At 35.7% G+C, this 4,795-nt stretch overlaps 1 long non-coding RNA gene across 1 annotated transcript; it reads right to left on the reverse strand.

The window, feature by feature from the left end:
* Positions 1–392: 392 nt before the first annotated feature.
* On the reverse strand, positions 393–3,656 carry LOC143157548 (uncharacterized). Its single transcript, XR_012994820.1, has 3 exons — positions 3,568–3,656; positions 2,141–2,264; positions 393–949 (listed from the first exon to the last, which is right to left on the reverse strand). It is a non-coding gene; the product is annotated as an uncharacterized LOC143157548 (long non-coding RNA).
* Positions 3,657–4,795: the final 1,139 nt, after the last annotated feature.

The raw sequence follows: 4,795 nt of genomic DNA on the forward strand, positions 1-4,795 counted from the left end.
ACCTAGCACTTTGTCCCCCACTCCCTCCCGCCCCCGCCAACAAAAACTTTGTGTTTGGATAAATATCTGCCAGTGTTTTTTTCTTAAACCAGATGTAATATAAAAAGCTATTCACAATATCAATATAATATAATAAAATCTATTCACTCATTGCCTCCAAAATCAGAAATGTATGCAATAGGCTAGACTGTGCGTTACTTAAACATCCTGAAAAAAATCCCTCACCAGCAGTTTTGTGAGAAAAACATTCCAGATTTGCATAGGTAAAGAAATTCCACTATCTCAAGATAAGTACAGCTCAGATTAGGTAGTACTGAAGCCAGTTTGAGGACTACTGTGCATAAGCCAATATAACAAACCAACAAGACAAAAAGTAGTCAGTAATTAATATGAGAAATATTTTAATGTTTAGTAAAATGTTACACTGCCACATGTAAACTAAAGGAAGAGCTGCATGTTTACAGCAATATAGTAATTCTACATTAAAGGCACATTTTCTTATGTACATGCTACCTGTACCTAAAATAAAACCACACCTAAAAGCATGTGTGCACATATTTTTTACATATATATACACATATGTAAACATATATTCTTGAATATTTTGATCAAACATACATAGATCTAAATTAAGAAAATCAGCAATTGAAATTTCTCACAGTATACAAATATTTAGCAAAACCAAAATACTTACAACATCCCTTTCAAAACAAAAAACCTTCACACTGATTTCTTAAGCTAATTTCGGCTAGCTTGTATCTTCAAAGAGGCAGAAAGTCTGCATTTTCTCACCTTCACCATTCTGTTCAAAAGAACATCCTATGTACCTAGCTAGCTCCCATGCAGAAAGTTTTCTTTTGTATTGGGATGCCTGGGGGAGGAACGGAGGGAGGAGCTTGGTTGCTCTTCTAACAGCAATAAATGAAATTTTGTGATCTCACTGGAAACACTGTAAAAAAGGAAAAAGTATGAGGGTGATACTTCTGAAGAATAATCACCTAAATATTAATCAATTCTTTTCTTTCTGCTGAAATCAGTTACATTTTTTAAAAACAAAGAGGTTTTTTTGTTCAATCAAATATATATGTAAAAACCTATAAAAGCAAAAGCTGTCCTGTTTCACATTTCATTCTGAGGTATTGTCCTGGTTTCGGCAGGGATAGAGTTAATTTCCTTTAATTAAGTCAGCTTAATTGCTGACTGAGATTAAACCACGACAGGTTTTAACCAGATGAATTTTCCAGCATACGTTAAATATTGGCACAAATTTTGCCCTCTGTTAAAAGTTTTTGGTTAGAAATTCGAGTTACATATTACTGTTTTTTCATTCCTTAATCTCTATTTTTTATTATTCCCAGGCTATGATGTATGTTCATTGTGCCTTATAAAGATAAAATCTCAGAGTAAAATATACTATCTCATACATACAAGATCAGAGCCCAAAATACATTCAGTATCACATTATGCCATAACTTCTGTTAAAACATACAAACCTTGTTTGAGCAAAATAAAAACCACAACATTTATCCTCGTATCTGAAATCACTTATATTTATTTAAATAAAAGTTATGTATAAAGCCTCCTAGCAACAGGTATTGGACAGTAACAGGTATAAATTAATGGTAAGCCCTATTGCTAAGTACAGTTATTTCTCTTACAGTTACATCAACAGAACCCATTACTGTCCAAAAATTTTTTTACTCTTTCTTGGGTTGTTTCTAAATCTTTCCTGTCATCTTTCCTGACGATAAGAGTTACTATGGGTTTTGCAGGAAGCATTCTACTGAAGGAACTACTCTGTCCTTAAAAGCCAGGCAGCCCTAATGCATGCAAACAGAAAAACAAACACTTTGCTTGATAGGTATCATCAGCAAAGGAAACAACTAAAGATGGTTTTAAAGAAATAAAGACGCTAAGTGTTCTGTGATGCAAACAACAATAAGCCATTTTATGTTCCAGTGTAAGTTATTTTTCCAGAAAGCAATAGCATGTTCTCAAGACAAGTTCAATTAGGCGAGCAGAATTTTAAAGATCAGTAAAGCATCATTCCATAATGGCAGTATATCTGTTACAGTCAGAAAGAGGCCATGTTTATAATGCTGTACCAGCTACTATCACTAAAAACAAAAAAGATCCTTACCTGGACGTATTTTTTCTGCCGTATCTTCTTCATCAATCTGTCCCTGTGAAAAATGGGGCACAGGGAGTAAAGACGGAACTCAAAGGAACGAAAAGAGTTGCACTCCTTCTGCCCTTTTTGCACGCTGTAATATTGACAATCAGAAAAGAGGAAGGCATGGAAAACAACAAGATTTTTATCTGTAGCTGTTAAAACATAGCCTTAGGACTTGCAGCTAAGAGCAAAACTTTCAGACAAGCAACTTTGCTTGTGTTACTATGTGAAATTTACTTTCTCCTATTAGGAAGGCAGTTTCTTAAAGGGAGGGGGAGGAGGCAGAAAACTAGCTTCATAGTAAGAACATTGTTTTCTTCGCAGTTTCATTCATTATTCCTCAGTATAATGAAAAAAAGAAAAAAAAAGCTGAAGTTTAACAACAAAAAGATAATGTTCATTATAAAAATGACTAACTCTGCTTAATTTAGTTACTATGTTCTTGACATGGACCTGTCTCTTTCATTAACTGCAAAGTATAGCACTCTTCTTTTTCCTTTTTATTGCCAGAGCACAAGAAAAGTATTTTTTTCTTGGTAGCATTAGCACACCACCATTAGTCTAATGACTAAGAGTGTGCAGATGTCAAGAGCTGAAAAAACAGATTTTTGCATAATTAAATGTACCTTGTGACTGTGCCATAACTCTAAACACTAGATGCTGCTTTAAATTACCGATCAGATAAATACGGTCATTAAAGATATCAAGGCATCTGACAGTTCATGCACACTGCATGACCCTCTTATCCTCAAATTCTATCCAGCTGCCTCGTCTGCTAGCTTCTATCTACTGAGAAATACTCTGTGGTATAATCCTAGAAATCTGTGCCTCCTATATTCAGCAGGATAATAGACACACAACATGTGCCTCTGTCTTAGAGGGAAAAGGGTTCATACAAGGTTTCTCTTCCTGTTTTTCCCATTTATAGGAAGGAGACTGCTATTTAAGTTCCTAACAAATTCAGCACGATTTCCCTCCTTTTCCTATCTGATTGGGACCTTCCCTCAATAGCTCACTGACCAAGGACCCCCTACTATACGTGAGAAGTCTGAAATTCAGATCATTGAAAACCTAATCCTTCTAATACATCTCCCTTTAAGATACATCTGTATCTTTAAGATACTATGTCTATAAATGGCTAGAATTACAAGATGGACACAAGATACCAGACAGATACAAGAGGGAATGGAACTTAATTTTCAAGTAAGTCACTATCGTCAACTGATGTATCTGTAAATCTAACTCTGGAATTTGTACACTGACCTATTCAATAGCCTCGCTATTAGTCATACAACACTCATGGACAGAAAGTTGGAGTAAAAAAGTGTTTTACAGAGAGAAAACAAACACATTTATCAAAAATTCAATGGAAAAATCAACATTACTTTACTTACACGCTAAAAACATCTAGTAACTTCAACCATAATAGCTGGAAGGAAAACTACTCGAGCCTGAGAAAGACATTCCATATTTTCAAGAAATGGATCCTGCAAAACAAAGTCATACAATATGTAACTAGATCGTGGCAACCACTGATGAAGAATGCTATTGAATTTGATATAAAGTATCTTTTAATTGTTTTAATTTAGGTTAAGATTCTTACAGAGACAAATCACAACTGCTAATTGCGGAGCTTATTAGCACCTTCTGGTGCCCATTAGCTGACACTGACCACAAGTGATTCTGAGACAAACACAGTGATGCCGATGATCCTCCATTAGCATCAGCAAATGCAAACCACTGTTTCACACAGAAACCCCCACAAAACACAGAAAATTCAACTGTGCACGTAACAGCAAATAGGTATGAACACAGACATCAAAATACTCTCCTGAAGGCAAAATCTCCATCTCTGGAGAGCAAGGAATAGAAATCATGTCAGATGGAGCACAGGCATGGTGTATTTTTAGTTTCTTTAAAGACAGCAACACCACAGGAATAGAGTACATCTCTCTTGGGCATAATAAAAATAAACACAAATCACAATCATAGCAAAAAGCAGATATTAACAGAAATCAGCTGTTATTTTTGCCTCCCTACCACATGCAATGAAAAAAGTTTTCCAAGTAACTTTAGAGTTAAAAATAAACAGTTCCTCCTCATAAATGCAACGTTCTGAAATTTGGTAAACCTGCATGAGTGATATCATGACAGACAGAATTTCTCAGTAGAAAATCCTAGTTTTTCTACATTAAGAATCTGGTTTTCTCTTAAGCCCTCAAATCTGCAACAGCACTATACACAAATTTTCAGAGCGTGAACTACATGGTTTCCTTGCCTCTGCTCGCAGCAGAATTATCACTGATCAGTGCCTGGGAAAGTCGTTCTGCTTTTGGTGCAATGGCCCTTCAGCTGACCTTTTGCAGGACAGCCACATGACAGCAACACGGAACACACAGATATAACTGCACGAATATGGTCCCCCCGATGACTGCACTGATGACAAGGCACTGATGCCAAATAGAGCAAAAAACTAAGTACACTTCCCATTCCGTGTATAGATCTTTAGAGTCTTTTGGGGAAACAAGCTTGTGTGTTTAAAAGGAAAACAAGCTAATCAAAACCATCTTGGTTATGTCCTTCAGGTAAGTATCTTTGAAAAATGTGGTACAGAATAAAGCA

Source organism: Aptenodytes patagonicus, chromosome 2, assembly GCF_965638725.1.
Source record: "Aptenodytes patagonicus chromosome 2, bAptPat1.pri.cur, whole genome shotgun sequence".
Lineage (NCBI taxonomy): Eukaryota > Metazoa > Chordata > Aves > Sphenisciformes > Spheniscidae > Aptenodytes > Aptenodytes patagonicus.